This window comes from Bos indicus, chromosome 9 (assembly GCF_029378745.1).
Source record: "Bos indicus isolate NIAB-ARS_2022 breed Sahiwal x Tharparkar chromosome 9, NIAB-ARS_B.indTharparkar_mat_pri_1.0, whole genome shotgun sequence".
NCBI lineage: Eukaryota > Metazoa > Chordata > Mammalia > Artiodactyla > Bovidae > Bos > Bos indicus.
The window spans coordinates 14,171,220-14,184,168 of NC_091768.1; the positions used below are offsets into that span (position 1 = coordinate 14,171,220).

Here is a 12,949-nt window from a genome sequence, read left to right on the forward strand (position 1 = left end):
TCAAGATCTATAGGCCCCTTCCTATATAGATGGTAGTAACCACAGGGTCTTAATCTATTGTCTGTAGCTTCCAAGGCGGTTCCCTCTGTTATAGCTTCTTCTGTTTGCTGGTCTCTTCAGTGTCTGGTTTCTGCCCTGACACAAAGGGGATGGTGGAGGACACTTTTTTTTTTTTTGTAGGCTCACTTGTTCAGTCGCGCTGAGGGGAGGTAGGGAGGAATGCTGCAAACAAATAACACTGGCCTGTGCTCGCAGTGCCTCAGCCACACTGGGTCTGCCCCCAGTTCACGGCGCGTGTAGCCTCTCTGCCCAGGCTGCTCAGGCTCTAGGTTGCTCCGCTGGGAACCATCCGTGGCCGGCCCTAGGCTGCCTGTACTTCCCAGGTCCAAGCCGCTCAGGTTCAGGCACTCGAGTAGTCCTCAGAGGTGCAGACTCTTGGCTGGGCCTGTGTTTTGTGCCCTTCCCAGATCCGAGCAGCTCAGGTGATGAGGTGTTTTGCGTGCGCGATTGCTGCGACTTATCGCCTCCCCGCCGCTCAGTTATCTAGTTGTGCACCGGCACACCTTCTTAGGCAGATGTTGACCGTCCAGACCCCCATGAAGTTTTAGTTAGCAAAGAAGCCTACTTACAGTTTTATAGATAATGTCTCTCTGGGGCTGCGATTGCCCCCTTCTGGCTCTGGCTGCGTATCACCGAAGGGGGATGGTCTGCTGCCAGCTATCTCTGTTTAGTCCTTTGTTCCGTGCGCGGGCCTGGCGATGTCATAGGTTAGGGCTGGCTTTTCGCGTGGTAGATATCCCACAGTCTGGTTTGCTAGCCCAAACTATTTCGCTCAGATAGCGCTTGGGGTATTCAGGCCAGATTCTTGCGATGCAGCCCGCACCGTGCCTCCCTGCCCAGCCCCAGCTTGCTTATGGCAGATGCAGGCGTCTGCGCTGCTTCTCGGCTGGGGGAGTTACCATAGGGCTCGCAATGTGCGGGTTTTAATTATTTATTTTTCCTCCCTGTTATGTTGCCCTCTGTGCTTCCAAGCCTTGGCACAGATTCGGCAGTGAGAAGGTTTCCTGGTGTTTGGAAACTTCTCTCTTTTTAAGACTCCCTTCCCGGGTCAGAACTCCGTCCCTCCCTCTTTTGTCCCTTTTTTTGTCTTTTATATTTTTTCCTACCTCCTTTCGAAGACTTGGGTTGCTTTTCTGGGTGCCTGATGTCCTCTGCCGGCATTCAGAAGTTGTTTTGTGGAATTTACTCGGCGTTTAAATGTTCTTTTGATGAATTTGTAGGGGAGAAAGTGTTCTCCCCGTCCTACTCCTCCACCATCTTAGCTCCTCCCTATCTAGGTTTTATATAATATCTAGTTTTTAGCATTTTTAATAACAAACATATTTAAAGCCATGCATTTGCTTTTGGGAAAATCTTTGATCATGTATTCCTTTATATAAATTGTTTTCTAACAATTATTTTCTAAATATCCTATAATTGCAGGACAATTTCCTACTTCTTCCAAAACTCTTTGCCTAAGATTTTCTTTTGAAAATTTAGTTTCCATGGAATTCCAGCTGAGTTATTTAAAAATCCCAAAAGATGATGATTTTAAAGTGCTGCACTCAATATGTCAGCAAATTTAGAAAACTTAGCAGTGGCCACAGGCAGCACTGGAAAAGGGTAGCTTTCATTTTAATCCCAAAGAAAGACAATACCAAAGAAAGTTCAAACTACCATACAAATGTACTCATTTCACATGCCAGCAAGGTAATCCTTCAAGCTAGGGTTGAGGCAGTACATGAACCAAGAAGTTCCAAGCTGGATTTAGAAAAGGCAGAAAAACCAAAGATCAAATTTTCAACATCTGCTGGATCACAGTAAAAGCAAGGGAATTCCAGAAAAACTTCTTTATTTACTTGCTAAAGCCTTTGACTGTATGGATCACAACAAACTATGGAAAATTCTTACAGAGATGGGAACAGTGGACCACCTTACTTGTCTCCTGAGAAACTTGTATGCAGGTCAAGAAGCAAGAGTTAAAACCTTATACAGAACCACATATTGGTTCAAAATTGGGAAAGGAGTATGTCAAGGCTGTATATTGTCAACATGCTTATTTAACTTCTATGCAGAGTATATAATGTGAAATGCTGGGCTGGATGACTCACAAGCTGGAATCAAGATTGCCAGGAGAAATATCAGCAACCTCAGATATGCAGATGATAGCACTCTAATTACAGAAAGCAAAGAGGAACTAAAGAGCCTCTGAATCAGGGTGAAAGACGAGAGTAAAAAAGTTGACTTAAAACTCAACATTCAAAAAACTAAGATCATGACATCCAGTCCCATTACTTTATGCCAAACAGATAGGGGGAAAGTGGCGACAGTGACAGGTTTTATTTTCTAGGTCTCCAAAATCACTCTGGACTGAGACTGCAGCCAGGACATTAAAAGACTCTCCTTGGAAGGAAAGCTATAAGAAACCTAGATAGCATATTAAAAACAGAGACCTCACTTTTCTGACAAACGTCCCTGTGGTCAAAGCCATAGGTATTGCAGTAGTCATATATGAATGTAAGTGTTGGACTATAAAGAAGGCTAAGTGCCAAAGAATTGATGCTTCTGAACTGTGATGTTGGAGGAGACTCTTGTGAGTCCCTTAGACTGCAAGATCTAACCAGTCAATCCTGAAGGATGTCAACCCTGAATAGTCATTGGAAGGACTGACACCGAAGCTCCAATACTTCAGCCACCTGATGTGAAGAGCCAACTCATTGGAAAAGACCCTGATACTTGGAAAGATTAAGGGCAGGAAGAAAAGGGGACAACAGAGGATGAGATGGTTGGATGGCATCACTGGACATGAGTGTGGGCAAACTCAGGGAGATAGTGAAGGACAGGGAAGTCTGGTGAGCTGCAGTTCATGGGACTGCAAAGAGCAGGACATGACTTAGCAACTGAACAACAGTTTCCTTATAGTTAGTTTTTCATACTCTAATTTATTTTCACCAACTTTGTGTACTTGTGCTTTGTTTTCACTATTATTTCTTGTGTTTCTTAATCTTTTATTTTTTTGTTCAGTTTTAATGCTAAATTATCCATAAAGTTTGACCACTGTTGTAGTTATAGATTTTATAAAAATAATATAAAATACTATACATATATAAAAAATTTAAATATCTCATTCAATCTTTTACTTTGACTCTTTCCAAACAACTTATTTTAGATTGTCTGTTTTACAAAACACATGGTTAGATTTTATTTTATTTTTTAATGGAGAGGACAACCTACAAGTCCTAAGATTCGCAAGTCTTTTGTGAGAAGAATGAAAATACATGTATGTATTTTGGTAACAGATTTATCGATTTTTACTGAAATCAACTTATTCATAATTTTTATACTCCTTTCGCGTTCTCTCTGTTTTGTGTCTTTTATCTTATGAGCTAGTTTTTTTCTTTCTCTTTGAAAGTTTTTCAATAGTAATGTAAAATAAATTAACATTTCATTTTTATTCTTTGCTACCCTTAAGTATTTGAAAAAGTATTATACTAATCTTTCAATTATTCTGATTCTTATTTCATTTATAATTTGAGAATGTTATCATTTGCATTTCTCATCTTTGTGTTAGTATAATCTCACATCTCAAATGAAGTTGTTAATTAAATTACTGGGTTTTGCAATTTATGTCTTCTCACAACTTTTAAAAACATTTGAATAATTTTATATTATATTCACAGAAGTTATTTATTTTAAATTTCATAATTAAGCAGTTTTAATATTAAGTACATATTTAATAAGCATTTTCAACTTCAGCCTACTTGTAGAATATTTCCTTAATCTTTAGTATCTGAGGATGCTTATCTTTTTTTCTTCAAATATAAGAAAAAACAATTTCTGGATTAAAAAATACTGGCTTATAAACATTTTTGCTCAAAACTACTTATTCATCTATTAGTTTCAATTTTTTATAGAATAACAAGTAAATAAGAAGCATTAATTAAAAAATTGTGCTGTGCTTAAGTTGCTTCATGTCTGAATCTTTGTGACCCTGTGGATTGTAGCCCACCAGGCTCCTCTGTCCATGGGATTCTCCAGGCCAGAATATTGGAGTGGGTTGCCATGATTTCCTCCAGGGATCTTCTCACCCTAACACTGAACCCAAACCCCCACACTTCAGGAAGATTCTTTACTATCTGAGCCACCAGGGAATTTACTAAATTTAAAAAATTGAATTTAATTTTTCCTGCTTGGATGCCTATATTTATTTTCCTTGAAATAATAATAAAATAATTAGGTTACGAATGGGGAGTTGTATAGAGCACAAGACCTTTACACTGTGAAAAGGAATCAAATTATGCTCATCCAAGTTGTGGAATATTATACTAAATAAAATAAAGTCAAAAAGGAGGAAAATGTATATTTAAGCAAAATTGTGTTCGTCAGATGACCTTAATTACAGGCCTGAAAATGCACTGAATGATCCAAGAGAAGTGATTCCTGGAAAGAACAATGAGGAAAAACATCTGAGTTTTCTTCCTTAATTTATTTATGTACTCTGGAGTAAAACAGATATGGGATCCCATGTGCTATGTTGTGTGCCAGGTACTGGTTATATATTCTTCTACTCAGAAAGCTGATAGCATAATAGAAGGAGACACACCTTTAAACAAGTGTGAAAAAAGTCAAAGTATTGTCAGTGTGATAATAAAAGCCTAGCAAAGAGCTGGCTGGGCTGAGGGCCGCGGGGCCTGCTGCACTCCACGCCCAGAAGTTGAACCTGATGGCAAGGTGAACGGTGGCGCCGGCTCCTGTGGAAGAGGTGGGTGCTCACCCTGGTCTTCAGGCTCTCGCTGGTCTACTTCCTCACCAGCACCTTCAAGCAGGAGGAGAGGGCAGTGAAAGATCTGAATCTCCTCCAAGTCCAAGACCACGATCAACCCCATCCCCTGTGGAAAGTGCAGTTTAACTCAGGCCATAGCAGACAGCCCAGCAACCAGTGCCTGAACTCCATTCAAGGGAAACACCTCCTTCCAGATGAACTGGTCTCCGACTCTCAGCTTAGGTTTGGGAGAGGGAAGATTTGCTGGTGAATGGCTGCTGTAACCTCAAGGTCCCTGGCACGAAGCAGTACTGCTGTGATGGCTGCTCGTCCAGTGGCCGCTGTAGTGCCCAGGAGTACTGTGTCTCCTGCTGCCTGCCGCCCGACAAGCAACTACTCCTGGAGCGCTTCTTTAGACGTGCAGCCGTGGCATTCCAGAACCTCTTCATGGCATTTGAAGTTATCTTTGAATTGTGTTTGGCTAAACGCAGAGCATAATCCCAGAGCATGCAGCGTGGATCCTATAGGATCCCATAGCAAAGACTGCTATGGAGAGAGCCCTCCCAAGCTCTTCCTGGCATGATGTTGTGGCAGGAGACTCGGCCCGCTGGGAGGATGTGCTACTGAAGAACTTGCAGCCTGAAGCCTTTCTCTGGTCTTCGACAGAAGACTTGATCATGACCATTTCTTGAGTTGTGCTCTGTGGCCTCTGGGCTCTCGCCCCTGGGCTGACCAGATGGACTTGCTCCGTGAAGCAGTTGGAAGAGGTGTTGGCAGAGGCGTTGGCTCTCTGGGTGCCTCAGCCCTGTGGCTGCTTAGGGATCTGTGGGCCCTTGTGTGTGTTCTCCCCAGGCCCTTCAGTGTAAAGTTATTTATTGGACTTCTTTGGAGTGGTGGGAAAATTCTGTTTCCTGTAGGAAAATGTTTTGCCATGATAGTTGAATATATTCAAGGAGATTGTTAATTAAAAACAAAAAAAGGGGTGGGGGAGGAGCCAAGATGGCGGAGGAGTAGGACGGGGAGAACACTTTCTCCCCAACAAATTCATCAAAAGAGCATTTAAACGTCAAGTAAATTCCACAAAACAACTACTGAATGCTGGTAGAGGACATCAGGCACCCAGAAAAGCAACCCAACTCTTCGAAAGGAGGTAGGAAAAATATAAAAGACAAAAAAAGAGACAAAAGAGGGAGGGATGGAGCTCCGTCCCGGGAAGGGAGTCTTAAAAAGAGAGAAGTTTCCAAACACCAGGAAACCTTCTCACTGCCGAATCTGTGCCGAGCTTTGGAAGCACAGAGGGCAACATAACAGGGAGAAAAAATAAATAAACAATTAAAACTCGCAGATTGTGAGCCCTACGGTAACTCCCCCAGCGGAGAAGCGGCGCAGACACCTGCACACGCCATTAGCAAGCGGGGGCTGGGCAGGGAGGCACGGCTCGGGCTGCATCGCTGAGAGTAAGAATCTGGCCTGAATACCCTGAGCGCTATCTAAGCGAAATAATTTGGGCTAGCAAACCAGACTGTGGGGTATCTACCATGCGAAAAGCCAGCCCCAACCTAAGACACTGCCAGGCCCGTGCACGGAACAAAGGACTGAACAGAGATAGCCGGCTGCAGACCTTCTCCGTCCGGTGACAGGCAGCCAGAGCCGGAAGGGGGCAATCGCAGCCCCAGAGAGACATTATCTATAAAACTGTAAGCAGGCTTCTTTGCTAACTAAAACTTCATGGGGGTCTGGACGGTCAACATTTGCCTGAGAAGGTGCGCCAGTTTTACACCCAGATAACTGAGTGGCGGGGAGGCGATAAGTCGCAGCATTGGCGCTCGCCAAACACCTCATCACCTGAGCTGCTCGGACCTGGGAAGAGCACAAAACACCGGCCCAACTGAGTCTGCGCCTCTGAGGACTACCTGAGTGCCTGAACCTGAGCGGCTTGGACCTGGGAGGTGCATGCAGCCCAGGGCCGGCCTCGGATTGTTCCCAGCGGAACAACCTAGAGCCCGAGCAGTGTGGGCAGGGAGGCTACACGCGCCGTGAGCGGGGGCAGACCCATTGTTGCTGAGGCACTGCAAGCGCATGCCAGTGTTATTTGTTTGCAGCATCCTTCCCTCTGTCCCCACAGCACGACTGAACAAGTGAGCCTAAAAAAAAAAAAAAAAAAGTTTCCCCCACCGTCCCCTTTGAGTCAGGGCGGTAACCAGACACTGAAGAGACCAGCAAACAGAAGAAGTTATAACAGAGGGAAACGCCTTGGAAGCTACAGGCAATAGATTAAAACCCCGTGGTTGCTACGGACTACATAGGAAGGGGCCTATAGATCTTGAGAAAAATAAGTCGGACCAAGGAACTAGCCAAAGGTGAACTGAGCCCACAATACTCACAACAAAACCAGAAAAAGTCCTAGATATATTTTTACTATTTTTACGATCATTCTTTCTTTCTTTTTTTTTAACTTTTAGAAAAAAAAATTTTTTTAAGTCCTCTATTTTTCCTTTAATTTTCACTTTTATAACCTATTACTTTGCAAAAAAAAAAAAAGACCCTATTTTTTTCTTCTTCAGCAAACTTCATATATATATATATATATTATAATTTGTTGACCTTGGTTTTGTTTTTTTTTTTTTCTTCTTTTCTTTAACATTGTATTTTTGAAATTCCAAACTCTACTCTAGTTTTTTAATTTTAGCTTTTTGGTATATGTTATCAATTTTGTACCTGTAGTTTTTTTTTATAATTTCTGTGACTTTTTTTTTTTCTGTTTCTTTCTCTTCTTCTTTTATATAATATTGTATATCTGAAATTCCAAACTCTACTCTAGATTTTTAATTTATGCTTTTTGGTATTTGATATTAATTTTGTACCTGTGTTTTCTTTATAATTTTTGCGACATTGTTTGTTTTTGTTTGATTGTTTTCTCTCTTTATGTCTCTTCTTCCTTTTTTTTAACATTGCATTTTTGAAATTCCAAACTCTACTCTAGATTTTTAATTTTTGCTTTTTGGTATTAGATATCAATTTTGTACCTGTATTTTCTTTATAATTTTCGCGACCTTGTTTGTTTTTCTTTGTTCGTTTTTTCTCTCTTTCTTTTCCTTCTTCTTTTCTTTAACATCATATTTTTGAAATTCCAAACTCTACTCTAGATTTTTAATTTTTGCTTTTATGTATTTGTTACCAATTTTGTACCTTTAAGAACCCAATCCTCAGGACCCATTCTTCACTAGGGAGCGAGATTACTGGCTTGACTGCTCTCCCTCCCTTTGGACTCTCCTTTTTCTCTGCCAGGTCGCCTGTGTCTCCTCCCTAACCCCTCTCTACTCTACCCAACTCTGAGTTTCTGTGTGTTCCAGATGGTGGAGAACACTTAGGGAACTGATTACTGGCTGGATCTGTCTCCCTCCTTTTCATTCCCCCCTTTTTATCCTTCTGGCCACCTCTGTCTCCTTCCTCCTTCTTCTCTTCTCTGTATAACTTCGTGAACATCTCTGAGTGGTCCAGTTGTGGAGTGCACATAAGGAAGTGACTACTGGCTATGCCACTCTCTCCACTATTGATTCCACCTCATCTCATTTGGGTCACCTCTAACTCCCTCCTCCCTCTTCTCTTCTCCATGTAACGCTGTGAACCTCTCTGAGTGACCCTCACAGTAGAGAAACTTTTCATCTTTAACGTAGATGTTTTATCAATGGTGCTGTATAGAAGGAGAAGTTTTGAAACTACTGTAAAAATAAGACCAATAACTGGAAGCAGGAGGCTTACGTCCAAACCCTGACTCCAGGGAACTCCTGACTCCAAGGAACATTAATAGACAGGAGCTCATCAAACGCCTCCATACCGACACTGAAACCAAGCACCACACAACAGCCAACAAGTTCCAGGGCAAGACATACCAAGCAAATTCTCCAGCAACAAAGGAACACAGCCCTGAGCTTCAAGATACAAGCTGCCTAAAGTCACCCCAAAACCATAGACATCTCATAACTCATTACTGGACATTTCTTTGCACTCCAGAGAGAAGAAATACAGCTCCACCCACCAGAACACCGACACAAGCTTCCCTAACCAGGAAACCTTGACAAGCCACCTGTACAAACCCACACACAGCGAGGAAATGCCACAATAAAGAGAACTCCACAAACTGCCAGAATACAGAAAGGACACCCCAAACTCAGCAATTTAAACAAGATGAAGAGACAGAGGAATACTCAGCAGATAAAGGAACAGGATAAATGCCCACCAAACCAAACAAAAGAGGAAGAGATAGGAAATCTACCTGATAAAGAATTCTGAATAATAATAGTGAAATTGATCCAAAATCTTGAAATTAAAATGGAATCACAGATAAATAGCCTGGAGACAAAGATTGAGAAGATGCAAGAAAGGTTTAACAAGGACCTAGAAGAAATAAAAAAGAGTCAATATATAATGAATAATGCAATAAATGAAATTAAAAACACTCTGGAGGCAACAAATAGTAGAATAACAGAGGCAGAAGATAGGATTAGTGAACTAGAAGATAGAACGGTAGAAATAAATGAATCAGAGAGGATAAAAGAAAAATGAATTAAAAGAAATGAGGACAATCTTAGAGACCTCCAGGACAATATTAAACGCTACAACATTCGAATCATAGGGGTTCCAGAAGAAGAAGACAAAAAGAAAGACCATGAGAAAATACTTGAGGAGATAGTAGTTGAAAACGTCCCTAAAATGGAGAATGAAATAATCACCAAAGTTCAAGAAACCCAGAGAGTCCCAAACAGGATAAACCCAAGGCAAAACACCCCAAGACACATATTAATCAAATTAACAAAGATCAAACACAAAGAACAAATATTAAAAGCAGCAAGGGAAAACAACAAATAACACACAAGGGAATTCCCATAAGGATAACAGATGATCTTTCAATAGAAACTCTTCAAGCCAGGAGGGAATGGCAAGACATACTTAAAGTGATGAAAGAAAATAACCTACAGCCCAGATTATTGTACCCAGCAAGGATTTCATTCAAGTATAAAGGAGAAATCAAAAGCTTTTCAGACAAGCAAAAGCTGAGAGAATTCAGCACCACCAAACCAGCTCTCCAACAAATACTAAAGGATATTCTCTAGACAGGAAACACAAAAACAGTGTATAAACTCAAACCCAAAACAATAAAGTAAATGGCAACGGGATCATACTTATCAGTAATTACCTTAAACGTAAATGGGTTGAATGCCCCAACCAAAAGACAAAGACTGGCTGAATGGATACAAAAACAAGACCCCTACATATGTTGTCTACAAGAGACCCACCTCAAAACAGGGGACACGTATGGACTGAAAGTGAATGGCTGGAAAAAGATTTTCCATGCAAATAGGGACCAAAAGAAAGCAGGAGTAGCAATACTTATATCAGATAAAATAGACTTTAACAAAGGCTGTGAAAAGAGACAAAGAAGGTCACTATATAATGATCAAAGGATCAATCCAAGAAGAAGATATAACAATTATAAATATATATGCACCCAACACGGGAGCACTGCAGTATGTAAGACAAATGCTAACAAGTATGAAAGGAGAAATTAACAATAACACAATAATAGTGGGAGACTTTAATACCCCACTCACACCTATGGATAGATCAACTAAACAGAAAATTAACAAGGAAACACAAACTTTAAATGATACAATAGACGAGTTAGACCTAATTGATATCTATAGGACATTTCATCCCAAAACAATGAATTTCACCTTTCTCTCAAGCGCACATGGAACCTTCTCCAGGATAGATCACACCCTGGGCCATAAATCTAGCCTTGGTAAATTCAAAAAAATAGAAATCATTCCAAGCATCTTTTCTGACCACAATGCAGTAAGATTAGATCTCAATTACAGGAGAAAAACTATCAAAAACTCCAACACATGGAGGCTGAACAACACGCTGCTGAATAACCAACAAATCACAGAAGAAATCAAAAAAGAAATCAAAATTTGCATAGAAATGAATGAAAATGAAAACACAACAACCCAATGTGAGACCCATCTGTTTGCATTCCTATACACTAATAATGAGAAAACTGAAAGAGAAATTAAGGAAACAATTCCATTCACCATTGCAACAGAAAGAATAAAATACTTAGGAATATATCTACCTAAAGAAACTAAAGACCTATACATAGAAAACTATAAAACACTGGTGAAAGAAATCAAAGAGGACACTAATAGATGGAGAAATATACCATGTTCATGGATTGAAAGAATCAATATAGTGAAAATGAGTATACTACCCAAAGCAATTTATAGATTCAACGCAATCCCTATCAAGCTACCAACAGTATTCTTCACAGAGCTAGAACAAATAATTTCACAATTTGTATGGAAATACAAAAAACCTCGAATAGCCAAAGCAATCTTGAGAAAGAAGAATGGAACTGGAGGAATCAACCTACCTGACTTCAGGCTCTACTACAAAGCCACAGTTATGAAGACAGTGTGGTACTGGCACAAAGACAGAAATATAGATCAATGGAACAAAATAGAAAGCCCAGAGATAAATCCACGCACATATGGACACCTTATCTTTGACAAAGGAGGCAAGAATATACAATGGATTAAAGACAATCTCTTTAACAAGTGGTGCTGGGAAATCTGGTCAACCACTTGTAAAAGAATGAAACTAGAACACTTTCTAACACCATACACGAAAATAAACTCAAAATGGATTAAAGATCTAAACGTAAGACCAGAAACTATAAAACTCCTAGAGGAGAACATAGGCAAAACACTCTCCGACATACATCACAGCAGGATCCTCTATGACCCACCTCCCAGAATATTGGAAATAAAAACAAAAATAAACAAATGGGACCTAATTAACCTTAAAAGCTTCTGCACATCAAAGGAAACTATTAGCAAGGTGAAAAGACAGCCTTCAGAATGGGAGAAAATAATAGCAAATGAAGCAACTGACAAACAACTAATCTCAAAAATATACAAGCAACTCCTACAGCTCAAGTCCAGAAAAATAAACGACCCAATCAAAAAATGGGCCAAAGAACTAAATAGACATTTCTCCAAAGAAGACATACAGATGGCTAACAAACACATGAAAAGATGCTCAACATCACTCATTATCAGAGAAATGCAAATCAAAACCACTATGAGGTACCATTTCATGCCAGTCAGAATGCCTGCGATCCAAAAGTCCACAAGTAATAAATGCTGGAGAGGGTGTGGAGAAAAGAGAACCCTCTTACAGTTTTGGTGGGAATGCAAACTAGTACAGCCACTATGGAGAACAGTGTGGAGATTCCTTAACAAACTGGAAATAGTGCCTTATGATCCAGCAATCCCACTGCTGGGCATACACACTGAGGAAACCAGAAGGGAAAGAGATACGTGTACCCCAATGTTCATCGCAGCACTGTTTATAATAGCTAGGACATGGAAGCAACCTAGATGTCCATCAGCAGATGAATGGATAAGAAAGCTGTGGTACATATACACAATGGAGTGTTACTCAGCCATTAAAAAGAATACATTTGAATCAGTTCTAATGAGGTGGATGAAACTGGAACCTATTATACAGAATGAAGTAAGCCAGAAAGAAAAACACCAATACAGTATACTAATGCATATATATGGAATTTAGAAAGATGGTAACAATAACCCTGTGTACAAGACAGCAAAAGAGACACTGATGTATAGATGGACTCTGTGGGAGAGGGAGAGGGTGGGATGATTTGGGAGAATGGCACTGAAACATGTAAAATATCATGTATGTAACGAGTTGCCAGTCCAGGTTCAATGCATGATACTGGATGCTTGGGGCTAGTGCACTGAGACAACCCAGAGGGATGGTATGGGGAGGGAGGAGGGAGGAGGGTTCAGGATGGGGAACACATGTATACCTGTGGCGGATTCATTTTGATATTTGGCAAAACTAATACAACTTTGTAAAGTTTAAAAATAAAATAAAATTGTAGTTGGGAAAATAAAAATGTACTTTAAGGAAATACAGAGAGATAAATGGCATTTTACAGGGATATACTGGTCTTATTAAGATGTTCAGTTTAAACAACAATTCAGTAATTCATTAATACTATTGTTATTTTGAGAAAATAAAAGCCTATTTTGGGAAACAACTTCCAATGAGAATCTGTAG

At 40.3% G+C, this 12,949-nt stretch overlaps 1 pseudogene; it reads left to right on the top strand.

Annotated features, from left to right (window-relative positions):
- Positions 1-5,384, top strand: part of LOC109563463 (SREBP regulating gene protein pseudogene) — an 82,378-nt pseudogene extending 76,994 nt beyond the window's left edge.
- Positions 5,385-12,949: the final 7,565 nt, after the last annotated feature.